Source organism: Hippopotamus amphibius, chromosome 13, assembly GCF_030028045.1.
Source record: "Hippopotamus amphibius kiboko isolate mHipAmp2 chromosome 13, mHipAmp2.hap2, whole genome shotgun sequence".
NCBI lineage: Eukaryota > Metazoa > Chordata > Mammalia > Artiodactyla > Hippopotamidae > Hippopotamus > Hippopotamus amphibius.
In genome coordinates this window covers 32,071,274-32,089,452 of record NC_080198.1, presented here as the reverse complement: position 1 = coordinate 32,089,452, position 18,179 = coordinate 32,071,274, and the positions used below count along the sequence as shown (strand labels likewise).

General features: G+C 39.4%; 1 protein-coding gene across 1 annotated transcript in view; it reads right to left on the bottom strand.

Annotated features, from left to right (window-relative positions):
- Nucleotides 1–18,179, bottom strand: part of ERC2 (ELKS/RAB6-interacting/CAST family member 2) — a 913,064-nt gene that overhangs the window by 836,126 nt on the left and 58,759 nt on the right. The window lies entirely within an intron of this gene.

Genomic DNA, 18,179 nt, shown 5'->3' with positions numbered 1-18,179 from the left:
GGAGATGAAGCCTCTGGACCATTGGAAACTCTCAAGGACATCCAGACGTGAAGCAGCACCATCAGTTAGAGCAGACGATGGTCTGGCAAGCCAACCCAAGCAGTAAAGATGGCACCTATTGCTAAAGGGACAGAGGTCATGCCCACAGGGATGGCTTTCTGTATTTTCCCCTAAGGAATGCATCATAAATCATAGATAGATGAGGGGTATGGGTGCAGGGTACAACGCAGGAAACACTAAGACCTGAAATGACAGCACAACCTCCTTGTTATCCTCAATATTGCTCCCATGATGCTGGCTGCAAATCATGACTCACACTCAGGAATTAAAGGTTCTCCAAAAAAAAATCTGTTTCAATTACACACACCACTTCTACAGAAAGGAAAGTGATATCTTTCTATTGACGCAGACAGAACTTTAAAGCCCAGTCAATCCTCTGTCTGGATATTCAAGACAAAATAAAGACTAAACACTGTATCTCCTGTGAAACAGAAGGAAGGACATTGGTCGACCAAAACCAGGGTAAACATACGAAGAAAGATCCATGGACCAAACTACCAGAAAATCAAGGACGGATTTTAAGTGTTAGAATTCCAGGTTCCTTGGAAACCATTCTGTACAACTCCCTGCTTTATAGACTGGGAAAATAAAGACCCAAACAAGAAAGATACCCCCAGACTCTTATAGCACATTGGGAGGGGAGGCAGGGGGGGATAGACAGAGAGTGGGGGAGTGGCCAGGCTTATCACAACTTCCATTGCAAAATGCTGTTTTCCCAGGGTCCAGAATCTAAGTCCTCAGGTAAAGCAGCCCTCCTCCCCCAAGGGTGAGCTCAAATCCCTCTTTGGGAATGAAAGAGAGACCAGAGATAAATCAGCCACATCCTGGTTCTGCAACACATTGAATTAATGATTTTGGTGATGGGTGGTTCCACTCTCAGAGCATCTCCTGTTTTGTGTCTCCAGTGTGCCTCGAATTATATTTTTCTCCTATGAAAATGCAGGAACAATGACATGTGAGCCTATACAGAAGGGACAAATTAGCTATTTGTATCTGCAAGGAGGTTGACAGTGGGCTCTTCCTGACAGATGCCATCCTCTTCCTAGGAGAACATCTGTCCCACTGGAGTAGAGGAACCCTGGTCTGAAAGCTCTGTTTAACAGCTGGGAGGAAGTTCCTCCTTATTTACAGTGCAGCCTTTCTTGGGGTTTTCAAGCCTGAGCTTTCTAGATGTCTTGAAGATCTGTCCAGAAACTGGCAGACCCACCTAACAGAGGATGTAGTCTTTTCATAGCCTGGTCTCCTTTGGAAGAGGTAAACAGAATAGCTGCAATTTGTTTTTAGGACAGCTACATAGAGAAATAAAGAGTGGTCATTCTATATGGCAGTATAATAAGCATCATTTCTTCATGATACTTTTATGATACAGAGGGAAATAAAGAATTGAATCTGTGGATGGCAATATATTAAAGGGTAGAGTAACAATAGAGCATAATAAAAAGGACTATAATGAGAAGTAGATTAAAAGTGTAATCAAACCTTAGGAATAAACTCCTGATGAATAAAAATGGCCATAATTTTAAAACAAAAATAGATTTGCTGAATTTCAAGTTGAACAAGCCATCCACAGTATGAAAAATAAACATATTTCAACCTTAGAAGTTAAGCCCTTGTTTTGAAATCAATTAATCAAGTACTCATGACTGCCGACTGACACCAAACACTGTGGGACAAAAGAGGGGAAGGTAGAGAAGGATTCTTATCCAAAGCAACTTGAAACTCAAGTTGGTACAAGCAAGTACCACACAACTGAATTAATGAAAACAGAATTTATACAGTGTGAGGCAGAAGTCATTAGGCGATGACACTGCAACATTATGTGTTTCTTCCTGTCAAAATAAGTCCCAGAGTGTCAGTTTTCTTTGTATTGAAAAAAGGTGCAACTACACAATGACTTTTGCTTCACTTTAAATAGAAAAGCATTTCTCTATCATTGCAATTTTAAAAGTAAAATTAGGCAAAACTACAAAGTAGTCTGCCAACCTTTAGCCCAGTATTTCTCAAAGTCCAGGAACAATCTGCCTAGGAATCAACTGGGACACAGGTTTAAAATGCAGATTTCTTGGCTTCGTCCAAGACCCACTGAGGAAGGACTTCTGAGGTGGGGCCAGGGAATGTGCATTTTTATAAACACTGTGGGGAACTCTAATGTTTACTCAAGTTTAAGGACCGGGGCTTCCAAAATCACCCTGTCCCAGGCCTCTTCCCAACCTGTGTCAGGGCACTCTTTCTGAAACAGAAACGTCATCATGTCATTCTCCCACTTAAAAAAAAATGGAAGAAACTATTGCTATTCCTTCTTTGCCTACAGAACTAATTCCAAACTCCTCAGTGTGGTTTATAAAAATCAGCCCATCTCCAATGTCTAGCCCCTGCCCAACCAGGAACATTTTCACAATATACTGTTAAACAATATACTAAAAGTAGGCTCCAGAGCAATATGAACATCTGACACATGCTACACCATGGATGAAACCTGAAAATACTGTCAGTGAATAAGCAAAGTACAAAACAACAAATATTGTATGATTCCACTTATACAAAATATTTAAAACATGCAAATGCAGAGAGACATAAAGTAGATTGGAGGTTACTAGGGGCTTGGAGGGGAAGGGGAGTGAGTATTTACTGCTTAGTTTCTATTTAGGGTAACAAAAATGTTTCGGAAATAATGGTAATGGTTGCCCAACATTGTGGATATAATTAATGCCATTGAATTATACACTTAAAAGTGGTTAAATAGAAAGGAAGCTCAATGGAATAGAATAGAGAACTCAGAAGTAAGCCCAAACACATACGGGCACCTTATCTTTGACAAAGGAGGCACGAATATACAATGGAAAAAAGACAGTCTCTTCAATAAGTGGTGCTGGGAAAATTGGACAGCAACATGTAAAAGAATGAAATTAGAACACTTCCTAACACCATACACAAAAATAAACTCCAAATGGATTAAAGACCTGCATGTAAGGCCAGACACTATCAAACTCCTAGAGGAAAACACAGGCAGAACACTCTATGACATCCATCAAAGCAAGATCCTTTTCGACCCACCTCCTAGAATCATGGAAATAAAATCAAGAATAAACAAATGGGATCTCATGAAACTTAAAAGCTTTTGCACAGCGAAAGAAACCATAAACAAGACTAGAAGGCAACCCTCAGAATGGGAAAAAATAGTTGCCTATGAAACAACGGACAAAGGATTAACCTCCAAAATACACAAGCAGCTCATGCAGCTTAATACCAAAAAAAGCAAATAACCCAATCCACAAATGGGCAGAAGACTTAAATGGACATTTCTCCAAAGAAGACATACAGATGGCCAACAAACACAGGAAAAGATGCTCAACATCACTAATCATTAGAGAAGTGCAAGTCAAAGCCACAATGAGGTATCACCTCACACCAGTCAGAATGGCCATCATCACAAAATCTGGAAACAACAAATGTTGGAGAGGGTGTGGAGAAAAGGGAACTCTCCTGCACTGTTGGTGGGACTGTAAGTTGGTACAGCCACTATGGAAAACAATTTGGAGGTTCCTTAAAAAACTACAAATAGAACTACCATATGAGCCATAATCCCACTACTGGGCATATAACCCAAAGAAAACCATAATCCCAAAAGAAACTTGTACCATCATGTTTATTGCAGCACTCTTTACAATAGCCAGGACATGGAAGCAACCTAAATGCCCATCAACAAATGAATGGATACAGAAGATGTGGCATATATATACAATGGAATATTACTCAGCTATAAAAAGGGATGAGATGGAGCTATATGTCATGAGGTGGATAGAACTACAGTCCTGTCATACAGAGTGAAGTAAGTCAGAAAGAGAAAGACAAATATTGTATGCTAACTCACATATACGGAATCTAAAAATGGTACTGATGAACTCAGTGACGAGAACAAGGACGCAGATACAGAGAATGGACTGGAGAACTCGAGGTTTGGGAGGGGGTGGGGGGTGAAGGGGAAGCTGAGACGAAGCGAGAGAGTAGCACAGACATATATATACTACCAACTGTAAAATAGATAGTCAGTGGGAAGTTGTATAACAAAGGGAGTCCAACTCGAGGATGGAAGATGCCTTAGAGGACTGGGGCGGGGAGGGTAGGGGGGACTCGAGGCGGGGGAGTCAAGGAAGGGAGGGAATACGGGGATATGTGCATAAAAACAGATGATCGAACTTGGTGTACCCCCCCCAAAAAAAAAAACAAACAGATGATTGAACTTGGTGTACCCCCCCCAAAATAAATAAATAAATAAATAAAAAAAAAAAAAAAAAAAGACTTCACCTCCCAAGGCAGCAGGTGTGGGTTCAATCCCTGTTCGGGGAGCTAAGAATCCACATGCCTAGTGGCCAAAAACCCAAAACATAAAACAGAAGCAATATTGTAACAAATTCAATAAATGGTTCACATCAAAAATAAATTAATTTTTAAAAAGAAAAAAAAAAGAAAAAAGTGGTTAAAATGACAAATTTTATACGGGGATATGTGTATAAAAAACAGATGATTGAACATGGTGTACCCCCAAAAAATAAAAATAAAAAAAAATAAAAAAAAATTAAACAAGTTAAAACATGGGAAAAATACGTAGTAAGAACCCAATACATCAGTGAATAAAAGCAAGCTATCATGAAAAAAAAAAAAATGACAAATTTTATGTGATGTATATTTACCATGATTTTGAAAAAGTAATAATGTAATATATCAAACACCATTGAGTTGTACACTTTAAATGGTGTATTGTATGTAAATTATATCTCAATAAAGCTATTAAAAAACATGCATAAAATACTAGTGCGTGAGAAAGACAAGGAAGAATATACTCCTAATTACTAACAGGGATTAATTCTGGATGGCAAGATACAGAAGAGGTTTTATTTTTCTGAGCTTCTCTACATTTTCCCAGATTTTCATAATGAGCTTGTCTTGTGTTGCCTTTGTATCCAAAAGAGGAAGAATAATTATCATTTTAATGCTAAAAGTTTAACAAGATAAAAATAAGATATTAGCCATGATCTTCTTGGGTGTCAGGGGACATGGTGGTGGAGTGTCAGAGAGGACCCCATGCCTATATTCTTCAGTGAGTGAGCCACTGGCCACTTCCGTGTGTCTGTTTATGATGCTGTGTCTTGGCGGCCTTAAAGAGCTTAATAATGCACCCAGGGACTCTGGAGGAAGACTGCCAGGATTTCACCACTCATTAAGTCCCTCTCAGAACCTCTATTTCCTCATCTGAGCAATGGGAATAATAATGGTACCTATTTCATAATGCTATCAAGAGAGTAAATGAGCTAATTTACATGAAGTACATGAACCAATGTCTGACATCCAGTACTTTGATCTAAGTGTTTAGTCCACTATCAGCTGCAATCTTTCTTATTGCTACTGTTGCTCTGTTACACTCATGTGAATATTTGTTAACCATCCCCTACTAGGGCAGGGATTGGCAAACTATGGCCTGAGGGCCAAATCTGACTCATCACTCATTTCTGTATGGCCCATAAGCTAAGTACAGTTCTTACATTTTTTTAATGTTCAGAAAAAAATCAAGAAAAATGACACTTCATGACATAAAAATTATTTAACAATTCAAATTCCAGTGTCCATAAATAAAGTTGTATTGGAACACAGCCACTCCTACACATTACATATTATCTACGTCTGCTTTCGTGCAGTTGCATGACTCTCCGGCCTGCAAAGCCTAAGATACCTAACCCCTTACAGAAAATGTTCGCTGACTCCCAGGTATGGAACCCAAAAAAGGTCCCTCGTGCCTTGCTACTCTCAGTCAAATATGTATCAACATGGTAAGTCAGCACTGGGTCTGAACATCACTCTCTTTGCATTGAGTTCCTTGGCTATTCATTCTCTCTTTGATAGCACCTAGGCTTTGGTATCAGTTCCCATTTGTTTAGAGGAATCAGATCATTCCTTTTCATCCCTTTTGCTGTCTTCTGTCTTTCTATTTTGTGTTGTACTATCTAAAATGTGTTTGTCATAAAAAGAATCACAGGGTATTAAAACACAGACAATTTATTTACCCATCATAAAACAGGTTCTGATAAGCCTGCTGTTTGAGCCAGTCTCACAGACTGGTGATTTTGTGGTTCACATTGGACCAGTGTCCATTCGGACAAGCTTTTCTATGAGTCACCATTAAAACCAGATTAAGTTCTTCTGTCTCTAATTTTTCTTCTGAGAGCTTGGTTTTAATCCAGAAAAAGCATTCTCCCTAGTTTTCCTGCTAGGTGGGCACAGATTGTCAGGTCTGCCGGGGGGGGTGGGGGGGGGTTGTTATTGGTTTGTTTTTGGTTTGGGGGGGGTTTTCCCACAGGGTGGAGAAATTGAATTTTTTGTTTTTAATTGAAATATAATTGACATATAACATTATGTTAGTTTCAGGTGTACAACTTAATGATTCAATATTTGTTTGTGTGTGTATTGCAAAATGATTACCACAAAAGTCTAGTTAACATCTATCACCACACATAGCTACAAATATTTTTTCTTATGATGAGAAATTTTAAGATTTACTCTCTTAAAACATTCAAATATACAATACAGTATAATTAACTATAGTCACCATGCTATACATTACATACCAAGACTGACTTATTTTATAATTGGAAGTTTGTACCTTTGACCCCCTTCACCATCTCGCCCAAACCCTACCCCCCATTCTGCCAACCACCAATCTATTTTCAGGTTTGATTTTTAAAACAGCCAGCCATTAGGTAGAGGGTCCAAGATGCTAAGTGCTCAAGTATCACTTTCAATCAACTGTTGCAAGCTCTCATGGGGTCATCTAAGTCATCTCTCACGGGGTCATCTAAATCATCTCCTCCTCCAGGAAAAACTCCTGATTCTTATATGTTTACTCTCATTATAATCCTAATTTTTGCACCTATCTCACCTAATTTCACTAAAGATACCTTCAATGGACAATCTAGAGAATATCTGACTTAAACAAAATTGTTTTTGGAGAGGTGCCTCAGGGGGAAAAGGGACGAATAAGATTTCTCAGACTCAATAAGCACCATTTTTTATTGACAGGCAGAGGCCACCAAACAAAATATTGATTCAAAAACTGCTTCACAAACCTCAATGCCCATCAACAGATGAATGGATAAAGAAGATGCGGCACATATATATAATGGCATATTACTCAGCCATAAAAAGGAATGAAATTGAGTTATTTGTAGTGAGGTAGATGGACCTACAGTCTGTCATACAGAGTGAAGTAAGCCAGAAAGAGAAAAACAAATACCGTATGCTAACTCATATATATGGAATCTAAAAAACTGGTACTGATGAACCCAGTGACAAGGCAAGAATAAAGATGCAGATGTAGAGAATGGACTTGAGGACACTTTGGGGGGTGGGGATGGGGCTAAGGGGAAGCCGCGACGAAGTGAGAGAGTAGCACTGACATATATACACTACCAAATGTAAAACAGATAGCTAGTTGGAAGCTGCTGCATAACACAGGGAGATCAACGCGATGATGGGTGATGACTTACAGGGATTGGATAGGGAGGGTGGAAAGGAGTCGCGGGAGGGAGGGGATATGGGGATATACGTATAAATACAGCTGATTCACTTTGTTGTACAGCAAAAACTGGCACAACAGTGTAAAGCAATTATATTCCAATAAAGAGCTGAAAAAAAAAATTGCTTCACTAAAAGCTTCTTTGGCCAAAGCTAATGAACAATTTAACAATCTTGAGCAACCACAAACTAGACTCATTTCCCTAGTAAATCCTCCTCTTCCTGGTCCTCCAGGTGCCTCCCCCTATGTCTAGTACCCCCTCATCCCCCTAAACTTCTGATCTCTCTCCTTCTGCACCTTTTTCAATTTCTCTTCCCCTTATCCAGACCTTCCACATTTTCTCAATGACTCTCCTAAGACCCCAAGATGCCAACTGTGTCTAAAGATCCATCATGCCCATGAGCCTGGTATTCAAGCAATTACAGAATTTAAACCTTGAACCTGAGCTAAATGAATAACTATAATTAAGGGTTTTCCTAAATCCAGACAAGACCAGCAACCATCCATAGAAGAATTTAGAATTCTTTTGAGTGCATATGACTCAGGGTTACCAGACTTTTATCAACTTGTACCCATGTTTGCCGGAATCTAAGTCTCAAATAGCAAAGGCTAATTGGACTATTCCAGAAAATGACCTATAGGATCTCTTTTTCCACAATAAAACTGAGAGTGAAAAAATAAAAGGCCTGAATGCTAAGGCAAAATCTCCTAAAAGTGATAACCAAATCATTTCCAATAAAAATAGATTGCACCATAATTCAATCATGCCAAGAAAAGATGAAAAGAAACTATAAGAGAGTTTTAGAATAAAATAAAAAATAATTTCCAACAATATTCAGGAGTTAAAGAAGATGCTGATACAACAGTGGCTCTTTTGCCTTGACCAAAGGTACTCCCTCTAGCCCTTATGGCCATGTGGTTCACTCCCTTGGGTTTACATTAGTTATTCTCCTATGAATCTATATGTTTCGGTATTACATTTCATATGCTAGATTCTGTCTTGCTGCACACAGACATGGTAAAATATTGCAGTATACCCAGCCCTATCACCAACAGGTTAAGGCCCCTTCTTACAACATCTTCCTATACAGCCTTTTCATGATGTTGAGGAAATTTGTCAACTGGAAGAAACATGAGAGAAAAACTGCCCTTTAACCTTGTTGGAAGGGACATTATCAGGTACTGTTAACAACAAATCCAGCAGTGGAACTCCAAGGAGTCAAGGCCTGGGTTCATGCTTCACAACTAGAGAAGGAGAATTCCAAAGAACTATTCCAACATGGGGACCTCAAATTGAAAATTGTCAGATATCTTCTGAAAGTAGCCAATTTTCAGAATAGACAGCTGACCCAAGACTTTTGGAACAAGCTGATGACCTCAGGGGACAATTTCCACTTAAGGCACTGCACCAATTCCTGTTTTGTTTTTTATCTGCCTCCTTATAATCATTCTTCTTGTTATCTATAGATTTCTGATTGTTTCCACCCACAATAGCACATTTTCTCTTTTCTTGTCTCTTCATAATAATTGTTAGGTCAGAAAACATTCATTCTTAAATTAACCCAAACAGTAGTCACTACCTCAATCTTAATGGACTGCTGGATGCCCCCATCCAAAACTGGATACCAATGATATAGTCCTTTGGGCAATTTCATTCTCATCAAATGAGACCATAGGGAATTACAGTCAATGGCATTTCCACTTACATCTATGTAGTCAAAATGATCTTAAATCAATCTATGACTTTGCTAATAACCCTGTCTCCCATAAAAAAGAACAAATTATTACAATCTGTTGGTCAGATCCTAGGTACTTTGACATTTGAATTCAATAGATTTCCTAGAGTAATGGTCCAAATGTCACCTGAAGGAGACTCTTAGAGATTCAAAAATATGTAACCCAGCTAATGAGATATTTTGGCTCTGATCTCACGTTATGAACAATTCCTATTGTCCTATATATCCACGAGCACCTACTGGATACTACCCCTTTTGCAGCCAAAATGCCTGATGCTATTTGCCTCAAACAAATACTTCATGTACTTCCAGAATAACAGTCCAAGACCTGTCCATGCACAGAGACTCTACTTTTGTAAGTCACCAAGGCTAGACATGAGCTCCAAAATGAGGCCACCCTTGATTATTCAGACACTCTACCAGGGGAAATGACTGACTCACTGTTCATGCAACCAATCAGAGCAACGTTGCCAATGATGGGACTCTTACAAACAGAAATATCTGCAAGAAATTAATGACTAACTCTGGCAGAAGTTACTGATCCTACCACTTACTTCTGCCCTAGATGAATATGGATTAGTCTCAATTCATTGGCACAAAAGTGATGGACAATTGCATTGCTCTACATTTCTTGTTGGCTAATCACGGGGTATCTGTGCAATTGCTAATGCTGCTTGCTGTACATGAATCAATGAAAAGAAAAGGTAGGACAGGCTAAACACAGCCTTAAGGAAAGTTACTTGGCTCTCCAAGGTTAATCCTCCTGTCCCGTGGAATTTGTTCTTTTGGCCAGGGATGAGCAATTGGTGTACCTGATTCTGAGCTCCTTACAGGCACTGTTAATTAATCTTATTTTTGTCAAATGATCTGATGACTGCTGTGATAATACAACAAAAAGGTCAAGAAGAGGGAGTTCCTAGGTGGCGCAGTGGTTAAGAACTGCCTGCCAATGCAGGGGACACGGGTTCAAGCCCTGCTCCAGGAACATCCCACATGCTGTGGAGCAACCAAGCCCATGCGCCACAACTATTGAACCCGTATGCCACAACTACTGAAGCTCATGCATCTAGAGCCCATGCTCCACAACAAGAGAAGCCATGGCAGTGAGGAGGCTGTGCACCACAACAAAGAGAAGCCCCTGATCACTGCAGCTAGAGAAAGCCCGTGTGCAGTAACAGACCCAACACAGCCGATTAATTGATTAATTAATTAATTATTTTTTTAAAAGGTCAAGAAGATATTGCAACACTACAGGTGACTGTGGAGGCAACTGGATAATCTCTGATAAGTGAAGGCCTAGATCTCTAATCTGTCCTGAAATGGTCAACCACTCAAAAGCAAAAGAATGATGAAAAGAAAGGACTGTAAGACTGAATATATAAACGAATATGGCCATGACAATAGAACTGTGACCCAAAAATCTGCTGCAACCAGCCTGCAACAGTCAGGATTTGGTCAATGACTGCAAGCTTCCCTATCTTTTGGTTGTGCTTCCAACTCAGGATCAATGAGAGGAAAACAAATATTCTCCTCAAAATCAATCACATAGGATGCCTTGCTTCTAGTTAGCCTGCTTGCCCATGCCAACAACCTACAATCAAACTGTATATACCTGAAGGTTCCCCTATTTTCACTAGAGAGCTTTCCCACTCTACCAACTGCCTCCAAGAGCTCCCACCAAATGCAAGTGATGATGGCTGCCTTCCTTGTTATAGCAGGCTCTGAATAAATAGTCTCTGTTTCATAGCACAGGGAGATCAGCTCGGTGCTTTGTACAACCTAGAGGGGTAGGATAGGGAAGGTGGGAGGGAGGCTCAAGAGGGAGGAGACATGGGGATATATGTATACATATAGCTGATTCACTCTGTTGTACAGTAGAAACTAACACAACATTGTAAAGCAATTATACTCCAATAAAGCTATATAAAAAATAGTCTCTGTTTGTTCTCTTTTGGGTGATCCTCATTTATTTCTATACTACATATAACCACACGTGCACGTGCTCACGCGCACACACACACAGAGGATGGCCACAGGCAACACTTTAGAAATCTTGGTAGCCATATAAGGAGGGTCACTCTTCAGTGAGGTAGCACATTCTCACCTCTCCAGTCCCCCTGCCAAGGGCTCAGGTGCAATTGCTACCCCCTATCAAATATCCCCTTCCCAGGTAGACAAACTTGCCTGACATCCTACCACTGCACCCAGACTCTGCTCAGAAATGGAGCTTCCTAACCATATGCCATGGCACAGCCACAAATGGGTTACCAGTGTGGTAGTAAGTCATTTATTCCCACACCACCATCCCAGCCATGGGCAACTTCAGCTGCTCACTCTAGAGTGACACAGGAACATTACCATTTTCTGTATTTGCCATGGCTTGAGAAAACTGGGAAGGTACTAAGGAGTTTCCATGCCACCCAGTCCTTGGATCTCTCATGCTGTATGCCAGCCTTTGCCCTGGGAAGGAATTTGTGTGGGCCTATGGAGACTTGGCAAGATGGCTAAAATGAGAGGAGCGTGAATGTGATGCTTCTGATGGGTAAGAGAGTTACCACCCAAGGAAATGCGCTGAAGACTTCTCTGTGTAGGAGGTGTGCCTTGCTTTCAAATTCTGAGGACTATACAAGCTACAAGCTGCAGCATGACTCCAAACAGGTGAGACCCGTAATATTCCCACATTTCCACTGATGGCAGGACATCTAAATTATATTGATTTAACATTAGCAACATTAAATAATATTGCTAAGGTTAATTATATCCTAACAATACACCTATCTCTCAATAAGCTTTCACTATATCCAGGCACTATTATCAAGTAATTGACATGTGTTTTCTCATTTAATCATCACATCAGCTTGATGACACAGGTTCTACTAATGAAATCATTGTACAGATGAGGAAACTGTAGCTAACAACACTGGAGCAAGGTCACATAGCAGAACAGGAGCAAGGACCCAGCTATAATCTGTTAAACTTCATACCCTGAGCTACCAATCTCTAATTTACAAGGCTACGTATAACCCATATTTGACTGACCACATGTTAGCAATGCAGGCATGACAGCTTAATATAAAGAAAAACAAATGTGACAAGGGAGAGAAAATTCAAAATTACTCAGCAACTGAAAATTAAATTCTAATTTATATGAAGTCAGCTATTAATACTATGTCAATTCTAATTAGATGCTTGTGTTGCACTTTGACAAATGTGGAATATAAATTCCTTTTAGTGTTTCAATTTACTGTAGTTTTAAAACTGACTTGCATCAGCAACTGCCTTCCAAATTATTTCAGATGATAACCACTAAAGTAATTTCATATATTGTAAGTCTATTTTATACACCAAGCCAGCATTTCATCAGCATTTTTCAGCCTAATATTAATGGAAATTTAACTAATATATTTTAATCATAATGATTCCATAAAATTACATGGAACTCACACTGAAATACTAACAACCAAAAAAACTATATATCATACCAATAATTGTGTGTTATTTCAGAAGAAGTAGATTCAATAACTTGCTATTTTGATACAGAGTCAATTTCTATAACTAAATTTGAGTATAGGATATGAATAATTGGGAGACATCACCTATCATGAAAGCATATTTAAGACTCAACAGCAGATTAACTGCAGAGCTTTTCACCTTCCCCATCTCACTGCCCCCACCCCTCCCAACTTCGTGCTTCATACTGACTAGCATATTGATCTAAGGCAAGGGTTGGCAAAGTTTTTCTGTAAAGGGCCAAACAGTAAATATTTACTCTCTGTCAACCAGATAGTCTGTTGCAACTACTCAACTCTACCATTGTAGCATGAAGCAGCCAGAGACAATGCTTAAATGAATGTGTCTACTGTATACACTTTATTTTTCATTAATTTTTGTTAAATTTCATTTATTTTATAAACTTTGCAGACATTTGTATTTCAGGCAGATTTCATATGCTCTGAAATACTATTCTTTGGCTCTTTTCCAACCATTTAAAAATGAAAAATCTATTCTTACTCATGGGCTCTGTGAAAACAGGAGGTGGGACTGACTAGGCCCTTGGGTCCTAGTTTCCTGACTCCTGGTCAAAAGCAGAGTTGCCCAGTTTCGGGTTTTTTAAATAATCACATCCTCAGTCAAGTTTACACCTCACATCTGCACCTCTGTGCAGAGGTCAGCCAGTATTTGTTTTCAAAAAATAAACACAGCCAAAACTTAAGTGCTTGCTGTATGCCAGGTCATGTGTAAAGTGCTTTGAGTGGATCATTTCATTAAATCCTCTCCTTAAGTTTAAAGGTAGCTTCCAACATTATCTCCACTTTATAGGTGAGAAAACTGAGAGAAAGGTTAAGGAACTTCCCCAAAGTCATGTAACTGGAAAGAGCTAAGCAGTCTAACTCCACACTCCACTACTAAATGCCTTCCTAAAACGGCTTCTATGAGGCAGGCGGAAAAAAAACAATCAGGAAGCTTAATATGAAGAGCAACAAATAGGTGTCTTCAGCAGAACAAAGGTCACAACCACCAATACAATAAAACAGTTCCTATTTCTACATTTCTTTTGAAAATGACTAGTCTCAGTTATCTCTTTTATTTAATGGTGAACTCTGTCAGTTTCAATGTAACAATAGTTATCACTGAGTGGGATGAACTGGATTCTCCCAAAATATAACTGTGCATTTATTTAGTGTCCAAGAAGGTCACCTTCATATTTTACCTTTTTCAGAATGGATGAAACCAGCCATTCCTATGTGTTCTTCCTCAGTACTTGCATTAAGGGAGGAGACCTAGGATGCTCCCAAGGTTAACAGGTCATATCTGCCCATAACAAAGAAGATTTAAGTAGTAATCTCTCACCAAAACCTTTTCCTCTGGGAAAGAGACTCCAAACACTCTTCCTGAAAAGAGTAGGCCACGACTCTGAAGGCAGAGCTAGGTGTGGGAAAGGGGCAAGAAAGGGAGAAAGGAGGCAAGAGGAAATGAGCTCTGAGGCCAAAGGTATTCCCTAAACACTGGATCTGAAGGAGTGGGAAGAGAGGCAAGAATCAGGTCTAAGATCAAGTGTACTCGGTTGGGGTCAGGCAAACAGAGTAGGTCCAGGAGACTCAGCAAGAGGAAGAACTTGGCAACACGTGTACTGAACATCATTTTGTGCCACAACCTAAGCCTTAGGGACATAGCCATAGATAAGACAAAGTTCCCATCCTCTGGATTTACAGGCTATTGATGAAAGGCAGTCCATTAATGACAATAATGGTAGAGGAACATAAAATGAAGAAATACTGAGTTCAATGGGAATATCAGTTTTGAGAGAACTGTTAAGGAAGCTGTATTAAGCAGCTTTTTAAAATGGTTCCCAATGAGTCCTACCTCCTAATATGCATGCCCTGTGTAATTCCCTCCCCTTGAGTATGGGCTGCACCTATCAACTTGCTTCTATTGAACAGCATATAGCACAAGAGATGGAATGTCATATCTGAGATTAGGTTATTAAAGACTGCAACTGCTGCCTTGTTTGCACCCTCTCTTTCTCTTTCTTGCTCTCTCTTACATATTCACTCTGAGGGAAGCCAGCTGCCATGTGTGAGCTGCCCAATGGAAAGGCCCAAGTGGCAAGGAACTGAGGACAGCCTCCTACAACAGCCCATAAGGAACTGAGGCCCCTCAGTCTAACAGCCTGCAGGAGTTGAATCCTGCCAAAAACCTCATCGGTGAGCTTGGAAGCAGATCCTCCCCTAGTCAAGCCTTCAAATGAGATTGCAGCCCCAGCTGGCACATTGATTGTAACTGATTAGAGACTCTGAGCCAGAGGACTCAGCTAAGTTGCTCCCAAATTTCTGACCCACAGAAAATGTAAGAAAATAATTATCACTGTCTAAAGCCACTAAGTTTGGGGGAAATTTGTTATGTAGCAAAGGGAAACTATTACAGATACCAAACCAGGTTTCCCAGAAAATACCCACCTCACTTTTTCTTTCAAACTTCTCCTGTTCCCCACACAAAAAAATACAGTTTATAGGGTTTTTACGACCAAGGTCCAAAAGCTCTGATATGGTAACACTGATATAATCAATGGAAACTATCCCTCCCAATGGGTGAAGCTGAGTTGATTTCAACTATTCAGTAGAGAATCTCATTTGCTCTCAGAAAAGAAAGGAAGTAAAAGAATAAAGTCCTTCTTTTGCCAGTGGGCTGGGTGTAAGAGTGGGGCAGAGTAGAGGGATTCTAGGAGAACCAGAATGGCAGAAAAATGCAGAAAATAAAGAAGTCACAATAAACAGGAGGCTGTTTCTAAAATATCATTCAGGAGGCAACAGATCAACTGCCTTCCCCTCGATTTACTTTTTCAAGCATTCTTCAATGTTCCCACAGCACCCTGCATTTCTCCCATCAAATCCCTTAATATGCTAAACTGTAAATGAATTATTTACTGTCTAGGCCAGGCGAATCAAGGTCAGTCTCAAAGGTCAGTCTCAGGCACCACTGCATCCTCAGTGTCTAGTACAGTGCCTGCTGCCCAGTAAGAATTCAATATATTTTTGCCCAATGAATAAAACATGTTCCCACATCTGTTATAGGACATACATACAGAAAAAGACCAGAAAGGAATGCATCAAAACATAATGATGGCCACTAAATGGAAGAGTATAATGTTTTTTAGTTTTCTTTGATAAATTTGTCTGTATTTTCCAAAATGTCTTTAATGCAGAAATACCAGAGACCACCATAAAACAAACCTTTTGGACCTTCGCAGATTTTTACAATTTTATAATCTTGAGATTGCTGCCCTAACTTTCCAAATTCAGACTTATTTATAATAGATTATCATCTCACTTGTCAATTTTTCAACCTGACAACTGAATTCTTAAGCACCATGTAGAAGCTTTCAAACATAAATTAAGATCAACACCTGCAGAGCAATATTATGCACACAGTCACCATTGATTTTCATCTTTAAATAGAATTAATCACTTCACACCTTAGGCCTCAAAAAAGATACCAAATGGGAGAACATATTGTATTAAAAATAACCACATGAAAACCTTTGGATTGCACAGTACATTGGCTCCAACCAGTCTTTAAAATGCATTGGAGCATCTGACCTACAAAACAAGATTACCCCCAAATGCTATCAATTAAGTAGAAAGCAATTTTGCGTGTGTGTGTATAAACTACACATTTTTATTCTAAATCATGTGACTCAATCACAAAAGCAGCAGAGAACAGTAACTCCCCCAGAAGCTCAATACCTTCTATTCTGGAAACAAAGGCAGTCACCTGAAATTACTCTCCAGATATACTCGAGATTTATATAGATGGAAATATTTCTTTCACACAATTCCAGATTTCAAAGAGAGCTCCAAATCATCCACATGTCCCCAGTTCAGAACTTCACCAAACAAGCCAGTTGAATGGGGCTCAGAGACAGGCTCCCATTCTCTCCTAGTCATGACTAGACTCACAGTGTGCCAGTAACAGTTATGGGACATCTTTGCTGCAACAGGGCACTCTGATTCTGGCAGACACACCTCCATTAAAGAAGCCTTGGATTAACAGATACAAACTACTATGTATGAAAAAGATAAGCAACAAGCACGTATAGCACAGGGAATTACAGCCATTATCTTGTAATGGCCTAAACATAGTATAATCTGCAAAAATACTGAATCAGTATGCTATACACACTGAAAGTAACATAATATTGCAAATCAACTATGCTTCATTTTAAAAAGAAAGAAGCTTTGCCTCTTAGGTTAGCTCTGCACAGTCCAATAGAAATATAACATAAGCTACATACTAATTTTACATTTTCCAGTAGCCACAATTTAAAAATGTAAAAACAAACAGGTGAAATTAATTTCAATAATATATCTCATTTAACCCAGTATATCAAAAACAACATAATTTCAACATGTAATCTATTTAAAACTGCTGACATACTTTACAATCTTTTTTTTTGGTACTCAGCATGTCATACTTAAAGCCCATCCCAATTCAGACAGCCCACATTTCAATGTAGCATCTGTATTGGACAGTGCAGGATTCATGCACTTCTCCTATCTGATTTCTCAGTAGACACCTTTTTGTGTTGTTTATTACTTATCAAGATAGTGCACCTCTCATGAATTTAAACAAAAGTCCAACCACATAAAGATGAAAAAGCAAAATAACCTGGTGCAGTTTCTATTCGCTCATGGAATAATATATACCAAGCACCTTCTTTGTATTGAGCCAAGAGCTCTACATAGCTCATTTCACTTAACGCTCACAACATACCCATGAGAAGGTACAACATAATCCCTGTTTTACAAATGACAAAACTGAGACACAGAAAATTATTCTGCCTAAGGTACACTTCTAGTAGGTGGTGGTGCTTGGATTTCAACCTAAGGAAGCAGACTCTAGAACATACACTCTTACCCACCACACTTACTCAACAATAAGAAGCAAAGAAGGACAGGAGATAAAAAATTAAGAAATCTTAGTCTGATTTGAGTGTGTATATCAGAAGACATCTGAGGAAGTATTTGAAAAGACTGGGACAGAAATCTAAGCTTGAGGTACAGAGATAAATTCACCTACCAAGGTAAGGAAGAGAACAAAGAAACATGTTCAAGGGGACAACCAACTGAAAATTTTGTGTCAACAAACTGATGATGATGATGATAAGAACTAACATTTCTGGAGCCTTTTCTCTGAGCCAGGCACTGTGTTCTAGTCAGGGTTTCCCAACCCCAGCACTATTGACATTGGGGCCAAATAACAGCTGGGGGTGAGGGGGCACTGTCTTGCATATCAGAGGATGTTTAACAGCATCCCTG